The sequence below is a fragment of the Falco rusticolus genome, chromosome 1 (assembly GCF_015220075.1).
Source record: "Falco rusticolus isolate bFalRus1 chromosome 1, bFalRus1.pri, whole genome shotgun sequence".
Lineage (NCBI taxonomy): Eukaryota > Metazoa > Chordata > Aves > Falconiformes > Falconidae > Falco > Falco rusticolus.
The window spans coordinates 121,389,350-121,407,379 of NC_051187.1; the positions used below are offsets into that span (position 1 = coordinate 121,389,350).

Here is an 18,030-nt window from a genome sequence, read left to right on the forward strand (position 1 = left end):
ACACAAAAGTAATGAAGAACCACGCATTTGCTGCAGGAGAAACAGGCAATGGTAACCTACCCGTTCTGTGTACAGGTGCCATTATAGCCTCTGAACTGCAATACATCTCTGAGTTCAAACCACAAGACCAGTAAATCCTAATGATATTCTAGAAGGCTGTATACTTTGTCATTTTAATGATTTGTGGCAAGCATTCGTTTTCCTTTGGTACAGAGGTAGGAACTTCTACAAAGGGATGACCCAGAACACCACCAATAAGGAGACTTGTACCTGGATTAAAAAATGCAGCTAGGATCTGTTATTACATAGGTACATATTTCTGCTCTATTAGAAATTCAGACACAAATTCTAGTAACACATGGTGAGTGGAAAATTCTGACTTGCCTATTTCCACTGACTCTTAACACGTGAAACACAAAAAGGCAAAGACTGTAGGGGGGAAAATGAATCAGGGTGCTAACATACTTGCTATTGGCATGGAGAGATGCACATATTTCAAGTTCTGATGTTTGGAAAAATAAGGGTTTATTTTGAAGTCATCACCCTCCAAAACCAATAATTACTGTCACTGACAATCATGATTTATGTAACCACACTAAAGTGGTTTAGATGCATGCACATTTAGGAACTTGCATGGTTTAAAAGAAAGAAAAATACATACATGCTTAAGTATTAGAACCTTTACAGCAATAAAAACCCTTGACTTTCATTTTGCGAGACAATTATTCTAGTAATAGTTATACCTTTATGACCAAAAAGTATCATTACAGCCTTACTTCAATTTTAAAGTCCTTGTACCGTTACAGTATGCATCATGCAGGAGCACTTTTTGGACATGGAAAAGACTGTGGGCAAAGTCATACATTATTTGTGCTGAATACTCACAAAGGAAACATGACAGAATCTATCAAACTGATGTATGAATTCCTTGTCATGAGTCAGATACATTTTTACCTCCATGCTTGTATTCCATTCCTCCCACTGCTAAGGTAAAAAAAATAATGCTTCTCCATTTGTATATGGAAATGGGCATTAGTTCCACCCTTGACTCATACCTTGCTTTCATGGCTCCTTCCAGCTGAACAGTCTGAAGGTGCACACAACAAAGCCTAAGGAATTGCAAAGATTCAGTTCACCCAAGTAGCCCAGTCCAACACTTACCCTACGTACTTTGCATCATCCCCTTGCTACAGATACTGCTCTTCCCTCCTACGCAATAACACCCCCCGCCCCATCAAGCTTTGTTTTTGTAGCTGTTTCATCTTCTTCACTGGAAGATCTGATATAGCATGAAGAACCCTCATTTCACGTATTACTAGATGGTCCTGTCACAATCGGAGGCTTTTGAACACTTCTCTTTCCTAGTCAATCCGGTTCTTATGTGAACCCTCCCAGCTGCAGGGCTAAATGCTTCCTCTCAGCTAACATGCCATATGGTCTAAAAAAACCCTGCATTCTTCAAACTGAGAGTTAAATACAAGTGAGTGGTCTGACTACCCATGAGAGTGAGAAAAGGTTGATTCTGCATCTGCCCAGTTCTAAGCCAGGACTTGAACCTACATCTCTAGAAGGTGCTTGATTCTAAGATCTGTTTCTTCTTCTATTATCACTCTGTTTCATAAAATATGTCATTATTCAATGGATACCCATATACCGCACTAATACCTTAATGACAATGTTAGTCTCCCTTACTCTCTCCCTTTGGCCTAATCCTGTATCTTTTTCCTGGGCATCTCTGTCTATCATTTTTTTCCAGCAAGTTAATTTACTTGCAGCTGGACCCACCCAGATCCCAGGCTTGAGCTGAAAAGAAGCCTGGACAGTGGACTAAGAGCTGTAGATTTCATGGGGTAGCAGGACACCCAAACCCTGCTGCTCAACTGCCTCTGCCTGCCTGCGCTGTAGCTTCATTTCCTTCCTGCCCTGCTCTCCCTCTGCCCTTTCTAGAAGAGAGGGAATGACCCGTAATATGCCTCCAGGAAGAAAATAGGAAAAATTATTGGTTGCAACTGGTGTTTTTGTTAACTACAGTCTCATAAATGCAAAAGGGCTATTTCTGCAACGGGTACATAGTTGGAAACCAAGACTTCCTTTCACAAATACCAAGCAAAAAAATTAAAAAACAGTTTAGATGCTTGCTGAAAATAAAATCAAAACAATATTATAAAAATAACATTTAAAAAAGAATGCCTTACCACATCTTCCAACATTGTTTCACGAGGGGTTTTATACTGTCTATATTTAGTGAAGGGGGCTTCTGTGAATGGCATTTGGAAAGAATGTAGCTAAGACCTGGGTGGGGTGTGGGTGGCCTCCCTGCAGATATTTTCCTTCTCTATTCACGTAGCTACCCTGTGATCTTCCTTCCTGTAACTTAATCACTAAACTAACATCAGAGACCCCTCCCACTCTAACCCAGTGCATCACAGGGCTGATCCTTCCAGAAGATGTTACCAGCTAAATTATATTTTCCCTCTTCATGTTCACTTCCAGCACAATCAGGGGGGTGGGGAGATCTGCACCTGAAACAAACTGGTAAAGTCAGGCTTTCAGCCAACCTATGATTGCAAATAGGTGCCATTGGGAACTTCGATGCTGGGGCTTCTTTGTTTCATTTTTTCCAAAGGAAGTACTTGAGAGAAGGTAAGTAAGCAAGAATTGCATTCCGTTGACCAATAAACACGGAAAGAAAATGACAGAGCCTGAGGGATAGAAAGAGGAGAGTGATTTGAGGATATGACACCTTCTTGCATGTGACAAAAGCTAACAATGGACATCAAAGCTACGGTCATCTGTTGGCTGTTTGATAACTGGTAGGAAATGAAGCTAAGCGATCGACTACAGCCACCTTTGGACACTTTGACATGACTAAAAATCAGCACTTTAGTTGGTATAAATAGCAATCTCATCAGCAGTCTTACTAGAAAGATTAAGGAGCAACCAGCCTTCAGCATTGGACTCCTGTTAGCCGCAGTCCTTCTCACAATGCTGGTGGGGCAGCATGAAGCGTTTTCTTCCCCAGTGCCCATGTTGTGCCTGTCCCATGGCCAAGTTTCAGACACCAGACAGAAAGATAGCCATCATGCCTCCAGCTACTTTCTGAATTCTGTCTTGCTTTCCTGTACTCATCGTTCTGTGTCTTTTACATTTTTGTTACTGTCCGTGTTTCAGGAGTGGCACTAGCATGACAGCTGCTAGAAGTTTTTCGCTGCTGCTGCACTGGAAGGAGAAGTTTAACATGTTCAGTCCTTTCCAGCTAACCCAAGACAGAGAGCATTTTACAGTGTTTCAGGATCAGGAGTGGGCTTTTGAGGTGAATCTTTCCATCTTCCCTACTTAACTGCACTTTGGTTGATATTGCAAGGCTGTCTCAGGGCATTCAACCTGGCTCCTTCTGGTGGAAGACAGAGAGAGAGAGAGATGGTCCAGATATATATCTAATGTGCCTCAGTTGCTAATGAACATTCATTTCATCAGAATGAAATGAATGTCTACAGTGCACGAAATTCATTCAAGGAGAATGAAACCAAACTGGGACATGCACCCCAGGAATGCACCTAACACAATCCACAAATAATGGACACTCACTCCAGACTAGAGCTAGTCCAAGATTAAGCCCCCTACAATGCAGAGACTGCATAGATGTCTGCGTCCCAAGCACCACTTCAGTTTACACATGCTCCTACCAGGACAGGCAGCGCAGTCAGGATCCACAGGACAGGGCACTGCTTGGTGGCTGGTCTCTCCAGCCCCACTTTAGAAGATACATGAAGTGAGACACTACAACAGTTTACTTGAAAGTGACTCCTCTCTGCTGCTGTCTCTAACCACCTAGGCACTCTGACCTGGTTTTACGGTTGTCATTTAACAATGTACAGTTACTAGCCAAAGAAATGAGCAGGGGTAAAGCAGAGAATAGGCTTAGTTCCCTTTGGCAACACTGAAGAGCCACATATGACAAGTAAGAGCCAGAACATTACATCACCAACTCAACATACATTGCTGCAGCTCTGATAACCTCTTCAAGACCCTGTTTCTCCCTATGTCATTAGACTTGTGTCTCGTTTCCCTTTAAGCTATGGGAAGCACTTTTTGGCTAGATTCAGACAGCACACACTTCAGGTTGGGTGAGATGAGTGAGAAGGGGAAATGCCAACTTTGAGAATCATACTGGTTGAGGCCTAATAGCCCAGTGCTCTCAATTTTTGCGAGGCTGTGCAAGTACAAACTGGTAAAAATGAATTTACCAGAAGTTCTCAAGCAGTTATGCTATCAGGCGGCAAGTGAATGGGAATTTTGCAGACCTAAATGTTAATTCCTTCAGTATGCAAATACGGAACACAGAGAATAAAAATTTGAAGACTGCTATATAAGCACTGATCAAAGGTCCATCATGCGTAATGTCACATCTATGACAGTAATCAGTAATATGTATTAACAGAAAAATATAAGAAATGGAAAAGGAACAGTACTTTCCTGGTACCTTCTCTCAGCCCAAACAAACTCCAGGTCAGGGTCTTCAAGCCAGAAATTAAATATTATTTTTTTTTCTCCCATTAATTTGTTCAGTTGGTGGGGTTTTTTTAACTGATATGGCAAAAGGTCATATATTGCCATTGTCAAAAAATAGAAATAATCCCATAAGCGCTGACTTCCAGTCATACTGTCTTTCCTTAATTTGGAATGTTCTACTATGTCCCCAAAAAGAAATAACTTAAGTCAAATTAGGTATTGCTAGTTCATTTGTGGTTAGTAACCAACAAAGGGAAGCATGTAAAAATGTGTTTTGTGTTCAGGGTGATACATCTCTTCTCTGTTCATCTAACTACCAAATAACATTGCCACAACTTTGGCCTCATATTATTAACATAAGACAGTTATTGAGCCTATACATTGTCTAATTTTTTCTAGTGGTTGGCCAGGTACACTGTGTTTATATATCATTAGCTTAACGACTGGGATTTTAACTTTGACATCCTCAAGCAAGTCATGGGTGCACAAATCCTATACAACAGCGTTAATGTTCCTATATTTAAGCAAATAAATTTCCAACATGGATTTTAAAACACTTTGTGATCTGTCTGTCCAACCATATACTCTGGATCTTATTTTCTGCTTTCCTGTCCCTGCAATGCCCAGAAGAGCATCAGGAATGTACATAACATTGACCTTTGACTTTGTGTTAGATGTTTGTGACCAAATACAGAAGAAACAGAGCTCCGAGCTATGTAGTTTTAGGGTGGGTTTTTTTTTTTTAAATTGTCTTAAATATTTTATAGATCATTGCTATTAAAATTAACTCCACCACTCATAACTGTGATGCTGGTTTACTATGTAGCCACTTTTTATTAATGTGTAGGCATAATACTTGCTTAAAACATAGTCCTTAAAAGCATTGTATAACCTTAATTTTTATTAGGAGAAGAGGCTCCTCAGCATCTTGCAGAGATGCTATCAAAAGGAAGGTGTTGGAAATCTTAGTCCTGTCTTGCAGATGGCCAGACTATGTGCTTCTGAAATCTTCCTGTGGTTTATAGTGGCTTCTGAGAGAAGTAGAATTAAAGTGCTTCTAGTTCACTCAACTACACTGTCTCACCAGATCAATGAAAGCCTAAAAGCCTATTTTAGGAATTTATCCTGCTTCTTCCACCATGTACCCCCCCCCAAGGCTGCAGCAAACATACACCCTACAAATAGTTCAGGTCAAAAAAATGTTTAGAAAAGACAATTCAACATCTTGTCTTAGCAACACGTCAAGTTATCCACTATAAAAGGCCTGTGTGGATACAGCTAATGTTGGCTGACATCGCCAAGTTTCTTCTTTAGTATGTGGTATATGGAATTAGGACAGTGACACATACAAGGTTGACTGTGGTTTCTAAAGATAGGAGTAGGTAGCTTGGTACTGACAAGAGTAAGTGTGTTCTACTGATGCAAAGTCCTTGAGGGAATAAAGATTTTTCATCCCTTTCTATGGTTCCCAGGGATCCTTCCAGGAAAGACAAATTCTTCCTTGGAATTAGGCAAGGAAGTCAGAAGAGAAAAAGAATAATGAAAAAGGGGCAGAGCAATAGGGAAGGCAGCCAACACATTTAGTAATAATGAATAGAGTTGGGTAATTATTCAGTTATTTTTCCAGAGTATTCATTTTCCCCAGAACAGCAAAAATAACTCAGGATATCCAAAAACCATGTGACCAACTTGTTTCTGAACTTCTAAAATATTTTCAGCAGTTTGGGGGAATGAAAGACTAGATTAACAGAACAGGTTTTTTGCTCCCTCCTCTCCTTCTGCTCACTTAAACTTCAGCTTCTCAAAATTTACTTTCCTTCCTCTGCCCAAGGGATCCCAAATTAGGATGTTCACAAATTTCTGGCTATGAATATTTTCAGTCCATCTTGATGAAGCTGATACACTTTCTAAATCTGGGACAAAGCAAAATGAATCAAAAAGCTTTCTAACTCTTGCTTTGGGCAATCATCCGGGGATGACATGTCACTGTCACAGAAATTGTTTCAGCAGATGGTCTCCCACTGAAGCAACAACAAAGAAGAGCAGAACCTAAAGAGCAGCCTGGTAGTAAGCACATTCGCTTTTGGAGAAACAAGGATAACAACCTGCACCAGTCTGGCAGAGGAGGAGTCACACCTGGACCTCCCACAGTTCAGGCAAATTATCCAATTCCCTCCACAGTCACAACACAACTCTTACAAATCCAGTCCATTTCACTTTCAAGTGCCCAAAGCATTTGGCAGGGCAGGGGCGAGAAGGGGAAGACTGACATGTATATGCATTTCAGATAAAAGAGTGAAAGTATTCAGCTGCTTGCTCCACACAGACCTTTGCCAACGAGACAGCTAAAAATATTAAGTATCCACGTTCTGAATCCTTGCACAGAGGTCAGCTGCATCTTCCTCAAAATATCTGCCAAATTTTAAAGTACATCTACTCCTCAGAAAAGTACAGTAAATGCTTGGAACAGGTGCCAGGTAAAAAAAAATCCATTTTGTTGAAGATCTTGAAGTTTAGTTTCATTCTGATTAGGAATGAAAAAAAAAAAATCCATAAAAAGAAATCCTAGGGACAAAAATGTTGAACTCAAGGTGGTTTTTTGCACCTGCTTGTCTAAACACCACAAAGTACAGATTCCAATGACAATATCGAAATTTTACCTCCTAATGATGAAAAGGCACTTCAGCCTTCCTCTTTTTCTTTGGAACACTTCAATGAGAACAGTTTCACAACTTGCCTCCACTTCACTGAAACCAAATTTTCTGCGAGAACCCAAATGATCCTAAAAGGGAAAATAAGTAAAAAAACAGCTTGTACGCTGTATTTTTAAGCTGCAAAGCCATCTATCAGTAACAGTAGAATCTGCTGAGGAAAGTTGTTTGCTGAATATTCTAGCCACCTTGCTAATGCACAGTCTGGGAACGTAGTTCTTCATAGCTGCTGTGTATGTAATGAAACTGTGTGGTTATTCCGTAGACCTTAGCTAAACAAAAGTGCCAGTGGGGAAGGAAAAAGAGCAAATACTTTGAGCAAAGAGAAAATGATCTCTACACAATCACTTTACACAACTGTTTTAGTGAATGAGCTTACTCAAAAGAACAGCGGTAGGAACTGAACTTTTTATACAAGTATTTTTATATATTATCCAAAAATGAATTAAAACATTCACCTCAAAATCAGGACTTTGATCATTCAGTTACACTCAAATAACAAGACATAGATATGATACCACGAGATGCAGAGTAATAAATTTCATAGCCTCAAAAGCTTGGAACTCACAGATATTTCAGCCTGCGAAGACACTGAAAATTTATTGAACAATATAATTAATAAAGATGATTCTCCTAGATCACTTGCTAAATAGTTTTGAAAAATAAATGTGTGAGAAAAGTTAACTCATACTTAGCTCATATTCTGAATCATAGTCTTCCTCTCCTGAACTATTTGTTCACCATACAGTACTTTAACTCCACACCTAAGAGAACATCGACCAGAACAACAATAAAAGAGGGAGAGAACAGTAAAACACACATTCTCAAACTAGAAAATGCCAAATTATATCCAAGGCAACTATTCAAGGTACTGAACTATCGTTGTGAGTAATTCCACCCACCGAACTCCTTCACAGGCAGTCTCACTATTTCTAAAGGAAGTCTATATTTTCCCCAAAAAAATAAGGAAAAAAAGTAGGATTTGTTTTAATCACAGGGGTATTGGGTAAGATTTGAAATTAGCCACTTCATGAGTAAAGGACGTAGGAGTACCAAAGCAAGATGTCTGCAAGAACATGCTATTGTGACTTGTACCACTTATACAGGTTTGTGTTCAACCCAAGCATCTTATCTCTGCTCAGGGTAACAGGTCAATTGTTTGGATAATAATCCTTATCACCCTTTGCAATCTAGTCCTGGAGTCACTGGTCTAAATCTCCCCAAGAAGAGGGGTTCTATAGATCATACTTCCTACAAAGCTGCTTACACTGAAGATGCAGCTCTTATGGGGCTCAGCCAGGCAGAATGGATTTCCTGAAGACCAAGAAAATATGATACTACATAGATAAATCTGTTCATCAATGGATCTTGGAGGAATCCTAGATGGAAGATAGCAGGGAGACCCAAAACAAAGGCTGGAAATTTTAGATTTTCTTACACCAATCAGTTTGTCAGGTTAGCATGGTGTTTCAGCTAAGGCATTGACCATTCCATTATAGAGCCTGTCTCTAAATAGTTTAGGCTTATACTAAAATTGAAAAGTATTTTTTTCCAGGAAACTCAGTCATGCCCATCCCACCAGCTCTTGTTTTGTGCAGTATGCTTCTGCACATTAGGGCTCAGTTCCTATACACCGACGATTGCTATTTGACTTGAGAGAAGAGCACAGTCCTGTGCTTAATATTAGTCACAGAACTTGCAAAGAAGCCAAGCGGTCAATCCAGCAAGGGGCCTGTTGCTGCAGTTTTTATAACTCATCAGGGAAGTTTGTCTGCATCTACCTTACTGGCGGTAGATTCATGCTTGCTGTGGTGCCAGCGTGAGCCATGATCCTACATCGTACTGGAGACCCACACTCTGTGAGGCCGATCATTCTCTTCCCCTGATGAATTCCATGAGGAAATACTAACTCACTTGCCCTGTACTTCCCTGTTTTTACTATTTCCCTCAAGGGGATATTGACCATTACTATTAGATGAAATTAAGTGGCTGATGTCGAGAAGTAACCAGAAACTACACGTGTTCTGTATTATACTCAGAAAGACAGAAAATATAACCACCGTCACTGTTAGATGAAGCTCTCAATGACAAGAACCTGGTTTTCCCCTTATCTGTATAGGCTTTCTCTCAGGAAAGAAACCCCACAACAAAAAGGCAGCCTCTGATGCAGAGCAGCATCGGCAGAGCTAGCCTGAGAGAAAGTCACACACACAGTCCCATGAAGAAGCTGGTTGATATTTCTGCAAACACTGTCTACAGGCTGTTTCTACCTACAAGTGAGAACCACCCCTGCTTTTCTTTCATATGACAAACAGTAATGATGACATTAGGAACCAGACCCAAAAGGAGTTAGTGCTATCTTTTCTGTAAAAACACAATTTGCATGTCTTTTCATACCTAGTCTAAGAGTGAGAAATATCAGGATAAATTGTGAAATAGAAACTGGGTCTTCCTCTTCTCCAAGAATTCCTTTTTCAGAAAAGGAGACGTTTTACCTCCCCAGGGGAGTTCTAGTCTTCCCTGAATTAAAGTACTTGTTTTGCACCCTAAGTGCATAGGACACTTCCCTTGTGTCTCCCACCCTCCAAAACCTCCAAACATTTGTTGCAGGGACACCAGCATTTGGATTGATGTTAAAAAACAAACATATCCTTGAATTTTGAAGAGAAAATGTGATCCTTTTACCTGAAAGATGAAAACCATAAAAAGCCAAAGTCACGGTAGTAACAGAAACAAACTTCACATTAATTCTTCTTGTAGCTTTCTCTGTTTGCAAGCTGCATGCTACCATGCCTCCTCTCCTGGCTGTCCTTATTCAAGCAGATCTCTCACACTTGTTTCATGACTGCAAAATTCTCTTCAGAGGGGAATTTTGTTTAATTTTAATTGCAGTTTGGCCACATCTTAAAATGGCTGTAAACTCTGAAGTTGGGGGCAGCGGAGAGCAGCAAAGCCTGTACGATTAGGCTGACATACAGCAATACTGCCACAATGAATTTTTTTTCCATATCATCGTTTCTCCCATATTTAGCAACTGAATTCTGTGTTCAAATAGTTTTTTCAGAAGTCCCTTCTGCTGCAAGCCCCTCTTCCTCAGAAAGCGTCCCGAACTTTCATCAGTCATTTGCCCATTAGAAAAAGAAAACTGGGTTCAAAGCTGTAAAACAGCAAGTGTCACGTCAAGAGCAAGAATTTGTAGCAGATACTGTGACCTGACTGGTTTATTTATCAGTATCAAACGCAACTGCTAGTCTCGGAGATAACATTATTGAAATTCCAGGACTGCATGAACAACATGCTGCAACTTGTTTCCTAGCACAGTTTATCACTAAGTAATTCTTACAAGAAATTCAACATACTTCTGTCCAGAATTGGAGTGTTTTGGCTTCCTAGACTCAGAATTTCAGGTTCCAGAAGCAAAGTGAGAGTGGGTATGTGTGGGGAAAATGGTCTTTCCCATTTTTTGCAAGACAGAGAATCACTATGAGTGCAATCTCTGTATCTCCAGATTCACAAGTGACTGGTGCAAAGAGAATCAGTAAAAATTTTCATTTAATTTGACAGAAACATTTCTGTGCTAGGAATTCTCTTCTCTGCTTCACAGAATGAGCCATAATTTGCCTTTAACTCACAACAGGAACAGAAAAATTAAACAACAAGAATTCAAACACCTTCACTTTAATTTCTCTGACAAGGGATGTTTTAGACGTTTACAGATGCTCCCAAGAAGGAGCATGTCTGCAACAGCATTTCTCCTCTCAATAACTGAAGCCTTTTAAGCAATTCAATAAAAAGCAAAGGAAAATGAAAAGTAAAGTTGCGGAGAGAGGGTATCGTGGAGGGGAAGCGAGAATAAAAACATGCAGGCTTATGCAGCCAGCCATCTGCAAAGCTGAAGGTTTCACAAAGAAAAAAAGCTTCTACTGTTCCTGAATCAATGACTTCCCATTTACAAGCTAGCTGTATAGAAAGAGATTCAAAATGGCTCTCAAGGAATTCATGCCAGTCTTGAGGACTGTTTTCTCGGCTCCGTTTTCCCCCCCTCCTCCTTTCACAGTCACAAGGATGTAAGTATTTATCAGTCCTGTACCCGTGCCAGCATACACTGGAATGAGTCAAAGGGACCTGGCACTGAATCACAGGGATTTGTGTTGCTAATAAATACAGCAGGCCCCATCCATTGTTGATTAATTTTGACTGAAACCTAAACACCAAACAACAAACACTCTTCTGAACTGCTTTGGTACCCATTAGTTTGATGTGTTTATTAGACAAGACTGTATTCTTTCAAGTTTATTAACAACAGATTAGAGTATCTGCAAACAAATATAGTTTCATTATTTAAAGGTGTGGGCACCATACACTAACATTTTTAGGATTTGACAATAAACACACACAAGAGTGCCATATCAGATTGTACTTAGGGTGAAAAAAAAAGAAACCCTAGTTAATGTTGAAGAGCAGCCCAGTGCCAGCTCTTCACATTTTCGGAAATCACCACTCAGAAGATGCAGAATGATGCCTCTGGGATATCACAAAGACTAAAAATGAATTTTAAAAAAACCCTACTTTTAAAAAATCTGTGGAGGAACCATAGAAATTGCATTAGTTCATAGAGGGTTCAGAGTAAACAGAAGGGGGTTGGTACTTTTGTAGCATATTTTGCAGCTAAAGAACTTCCTTTAAACCCTGCATTAAAAGTTGTGGGAGATTCATTTGCCAAATCAAAGTATTCCAGCAGAGCTCAGCAAAACCATCAAATCTCACTATTAAACCTTGCGCTTATTTTCCCAAAGATTTTATATCTTGCAAACAGGTGTTTACTGAGCTGAAGCATCCGGTAACAACCAAACAAACTGTTAGCAAAATATTTATTTAATTGTTAAACCTTACGAACCCCTTGGTACCACCCTGCTCTCTGATAGTCAGTTTCCTTTGGTCTCCGCAGTCTTTTTTCTCTACAGCTCTCTCCTCTACACTTCATTTGCGGAACCCAAACTGCAGCAGAAGCCAAGAGGGATGCTATTTCATAACGAGACTGGCAGCTGTTCTTACACTACGAGCGACTGGAGGGCATCTCTTGAGCTATTCAGGAGCTGGGTTTCAGTGGGTCCTGTTGGGTAACTCAGAGCATCGACTTCCCCAGGTTACAAGACAGGAGGGATGCTGCCACAAATACCATCAAGTTGCTTTAGTTCCTAACTCCATCCTCAACCATACCCTGGGCTGAAATGGCGCTGCACGAGCCTGGAAAACAGTGTCTTCCCCTGCCTATGACATACTCCTTGAGAGCACAACGTGGAGGAAGTACAGTCTTGGCATCCAGCTTGCAGGCTTCGAAAGGTTAACAACCTTCCACTGCACTGAGAAAACGATTGCTTTTCCAAGCCTGGAGTTTCTTACAGTTTTATGAACTCTTGAAATACCACATTCCTCTGCTTCAAAGCTACAAAGCCAAGAAAAGCAAGCTACCTAGCTAGGCTTGGTAAAATAGTGGCAGGTCGCACAGCCTCTGGTGGCGATACCACATTTCTAGGATTATCTACATGCGTCCAGAGCCAGCTGATGTCATTGTGAGGCCACTCTCCACAATCTTTAAGAACCCATGGAGATCGGGGGATGTCCCAGAACACTGGAAGATGACTTAATGTCATCTCCACCTACAAGAAAAGCTTAAAGGAAGATCCAGAAAATTATAGGCCCATCGGTCTTACTTTAGTCCCTGGGAAAGTTATGGAACAAACCCTCCCAGGGGCTATCACAAGTTAAATGAAGCACAGGACTGAGGAAAGCCAGCACGGATTCACCAAGGACAAATAGTGCTTGACAAACCTGATTGCTTTCCATGACAAAGTAACCTGATCGGTTGAGGTGGGATGAGCGTTGGACATTGTCTATCTGAATTTCTCCAAGGCTTTCAATATGGTTTCCCTCAGCCTTCTAGAGAAACTGATGTGTTATGATCTAGACAAGTGACCTGTGTGGTGGGCAAGCAACAGGTCACACCCAGAGGGTGGTGGTAAATAGCTCCCTTTCAAAATGGTAACCAGTCACAAGTGGAATCCCCCAGGGATCAATATTGGGCCCAATGCTGTTTAATATCTCTGTAAGCGACCTGGATGATGGGATTAAATGTACCCTGATTAAGTTTGCTGATGATACCAAACTGAGTGGGGAGATGGACACTTCAGAAAGGAGAGCCACGCTGCAGGAAGACCTGGATAGGCTGGAGGAGTGGGCTAACAAGAACTTTATGCAGTTCAACAAGGACAAGTGCAAGGTCTTGCACCTGGGAAAATATAATCCAGGAGTGCAGCAAGTCTGGGATCTACCCAGATGGGGAGCAGCTCTGTGGAAAAGGACCCAGGGTCCTGGTGGACAACAAGCTTAATATGAGTGAGGAGCATGCTGCTGCAGCAAAGAAAGCCAATGGGATGCTGGGTTGCATCAACACAGGCGTCACCAGCAGAGACAAAGAAGTCATCCCACTCTGCTCAGTGATTGTCAGGCAACACCTGGAATACTGTGTTCAGTTTTGGTCCCTGCTATGCAAAAGAACGTGTGGACAGGCTGGAGAGGGTCCAGAGAAGGGCCACAAAGATGATCAAAGGACTGGGAAGGCTGCCTTCTGAGGAAAGGCTGAGGGAACTGTGTTTGTTCAGCCTTGAAAAAAGAAGGCTTTAGGGGAGACCTTATCACCATGTTCCAGTATTTAAAAGGTGGCCACAAAGAAGATGAAGGCTACCTTTTCACAAGGACTCACATGGAAAAGACAAGGGGTAATGAGTAGAATTTACTCCTGGGGAGATTCCAGTTGGAAACAAAAGGAAAATTTTTCGCAATGAGACCAAACACCACCCAGAGAAGTGGTGGATTCCCTAACATCAGACAATTTTAAGATTCAGCTGGATAGGGTGCTGGACCATCTTCTCTAGACCGTGCTTTTGCCAAGAAAGTTTGGACCAGACAATGCTTGAGGTCCCTTCCAATGTGGTATTCTATGATTCTGTGATGATTCTCAAAAAAAAAAAAAAAAACCAAAACAACAAACCAAAGAACCTCTCTGCTAAATCCAGAAACTAAAGCTTTGACTAGGATGCAAGTGGTCACTGCAGAACACAACCAGGTAAATATTCATCAATTTTCTACTTACGCTATCTGTTCAAGTCTCTAAACAATAATGAAGGATGATTTCCCTTAATCTCCTGTGATAAACAAAAAATGAGTTTTGTCTACTCTTATTTTACTTCACAGACTAATAGAATATATGAATATGCTTTTTGTTTCTGTCATCAGTTTGATTTCAGTTATTTATTTCTTTTCAGACATTTACAAGCCTCTGAGTTTAGATGCCAATAAATTAAAGTGCATCATTATTACTTAGATGGATGACAACACTAAATTATCCTCCCTGTTTTCTCATATGGCATTTTAACCCAATCAAGGATCAAACTAAGGACAGTTCAAAAGGATTAAAACGCAACTTCTTTGTTTGATGCATTGAAGTCAAATAATGATTTCTGCCTCAAGGGAAGCATGATTCATAACCATTAGCTGGCAATATTATAAGAACTCATAATATTAGAGTTTGCATCCTAAAGTTTTCAGAACCAGCAAAATTCTGGTCTACTAATACCTATGCACCCCCTGACAGAGTGGACTCCAAAAATGCCCTGCAGACATATTTCCATGGTAGCTCTACATCAGGTGCTGGGGCAACTGTGGGAGCCAAGTGTTCAGACTCAGTCCTTAGTTAGACTTCGGAATTAGAACTCTGCATCGATGCTCTCCATATTTGAGGAAAGATTAATATTTAAATGGTGAGAACCTCACCCATGTTTTCAATACCATAATAATATATGCTTTACCCTTTTCTTGTATGCAGGCTAACATTTCTCTTTTCTATTATGAATGCCACTGTACCTCAGACAGATGTTTGCACTGAGCAGGCTCTAATACCTAAGTCTTAGGTTACTTCGGTTAATTTAAAAATCAGTAATAAGATTGCTTTTATTGGAAAACAGTGACTTTTTTAGAAAAAATACTTATGCTTCTAACAGAAAATTTAATTTCTCACAGCATTGTTCTGTCACTAGTTTTATTAGAAATTTCTGAATACCCCAATAAGTAGCCCTCAATAAACAGTGATGAAATGTTTGTTCCACAGATCAGATAGTCAAGTGCCCAAAGACGTTTTCATTTAATGGGCCGTTTCAGGCATTATTTCAATGTGCTATGTTGTCATAACGATACTACAATGTCTGTTATTTGACCATATACTCATTCAAGAGGAAAAGTCATGCTGATCTTATCAAGGCTTATTAGCTTTCATTGTAGATTCAAATCCTGTAATTTATTAATCTGAAGATGAAGAGTACGTAATAGAAACTTCATGGAGTTTGAGTGGCTGTTTTATTTTACAGTTTCCAAAAGATTTGGAAATCTTTTGGCAGAATATCTTCCTATTGTTTTGAAGAACCTATCTTCACAAGCAGATGCGAATGTCATTATAGACAAAAGCTCACAGGAGGGCTTTGCATTAGAGGCTTGTTTGGTAGGGGTTTTTTTATCACCATCTCCACTCTGGCTTTTATTTCGTACAAATCATTTCATGTGTTCCTATTTAAGAAGGTTGAATGCAAACCACTCATCCAATTTTTCTGATGTTCTCATACTGTGTTCTGCTACCAGAGCCTATAATTGCCATAAAGCAGGTTGAATTGCACTGGAAAATAATCTTTTCACATTTTCACTGGCACATGAAAGACAACCTTTCAAGTAAAGTTCACCATACTTAGAGTTAAATGTATCCAAATAGCTGTAAATTTAGTTTTACAGTTTGGTAACTCTCGTTGATCTCAACTGAAATATTCCTGCTACTTTTTTCCTGTAGAGTTGCAACATATTTATATCCTATGAACCAAGCCACTCACAGAATCACTGCTCAATGTCTTAATTTCTTCATGAGTTGGTAGAACTCAAGCCCACAGCAAAACTCCCCAGAAAAAAATCAGAAATCCTGCAGACTACATCAGGCAGTGATAATAGACCTTCTGTACTGACAAGATCAGTTTTTCACATTTATATGTGAGAAAAGTGCAGGGGAAAAGTACCAACTCACTGCATTGGATCTGGAAATGACTTGTCTGGAAATGAGAGAAGTCATCTTGGTGCTTTAAAACCTTGCAAAACTCTATCAAATGTGGCTGTTACAAAAATTAGTGAAGACATTCATAGCTTTCAGCAATATAACATCACACCTGCATCGCTGCTTGCCCCCATCCTCCTTTGGTTTATCAGTATGATTGTTCAAATAGAACTGCGTATTTCTCTCAGCCTCATAGAGAGCAAGCCTGGGTCTATTAAGGTGTCTTACCAAACACACCAAGCAGGCTGGCAAACTGCCAGTCTCCAAAAGACCTTCTGACCAGTGCCATGCAGTAAACAGGAAGCATTTCCAAAACAAACACGTTCTTTAACACGAGATATTTGGTCCTAGGCAGTCTGCATACATCTGCTTGACCAAAAATGTTACCATCTCTAAATATTAGGCAAAGCAGATACAACCTCTTCAGACAATGCACAGCTTGTTTCAACACACTAGCATCCCTTAAGGGTCCCACTGACTTGAAGGACAACGTCTTTAAAAATACATCTGCTGAAGTTTTTTGTTCAGCTCTTTTTCAGAAGCTATTACAAGGTCAAGAGAAACCAATGTGTTAAAAGCCAAGCACCTCAGCAGGTTTTTCAAGGAATTTCCAAACCAGGTTTCTTGTCTTGAACTAGTCTTTCTTTCCCAGCTACTCCATGTAAACATACAGGCACCTTTTGCCTAAAGCTGATACAGTCACAGAAGGAAGGAAGATCAATAACCAAGTCAGCATGTGAATACTGTATTATTAATTATGACAAAATAGTTACAAAAAGACAGTTACAAATTTGTTGCGTGGTGGTGGGTAGCAGGGTCAGGTTAAAAATGAAGGACTTTGATTCTACAAGAAGCCCAACTGACTTGCTTATAACAGCAGTTTGGTTGAATGTTATCATGTTTATTGTGTTAGTCATGCTAATTTAAAAATAACCCAAGGTGGAAATCAAGTATCTCTAACCAATGGTATCCTACTGCAACTAAGCCAACAGATTTATTTTTCTAATGTGTTTCTGTCATAGAGAAGGCTCAGGTACACCTCATTTTAACTTCTAGAAGTTAATATTTCTGAGATATGCTTTCAGTCTGGGGTTCAAGACAGCCTCAAGCCTAAAAGCAAGCCAGCTAAAGTCACCATTATTGCCTTAGTTTGGGCTAACATTATGAAAATATACACACATACATTTTCCTCCCCCTTTTCTAAATTTTTACCCAGCCTGCTGACTACTTAGAGCATTGCCTTAACCTTCCTCCTAACAAAATCAGTGGAGATCCCAGACTAACCTGGAAAAATAGGTTTCTAATAGCCCCCCTCTCTAATAGGTGAGATTATATATAAGCGTAATCTATATTAAGCTTAGAACAATGCTACAAAGCAGAAGAATTCTCACTCCCTTATGGCTCTAAAAAGCAATTTTTATATTTTTCTCCTGTGCAGGTCAATTTGGCGTGCACAGCATTAATTTTGAAGGAGGCTAACACTGCTAATGAAGGGTTTTCCAAATAGCACAAAGGAAGCATTTAATTACATTTGGGCCTGTTGAGCCCAAAGCCTAGTAAAACAAGTCAAAAGTGAGTTGAGAATAATAAAACAGCGTCTGTGTTTCACTCTGATTCCCTGAGTGAGATGGGGAATTTGCATAACATTTTAATGTAGAG

The 18,030-nt window shown here is 40.1% G+C and overlaps 1 long non-coding RNA gene across 8 annotated transcripts in view; it reads right to left on the reverse strand.

Moving 5' to 3' along the window:
• Window positions 1–18,030, reverse strand: part of LOC119152686 — a 256,932-nt gene that overhangs the window by 161,111 nt on the left and 77,791 nt on the right. For all 8 annotated transcript variants that reach the window (XR_005105849.1, XR_005105856.1, XR_005105857.1 and 5 more), the window contains exon 3: window positions 7,173–7,294. This is a non-coding gene — a long non-coding RNA (uncharacterized LOC119152686). The remainder of the gene's footprint in view (window positions 1–7,172; window positions 7,295–18,030) is intronic.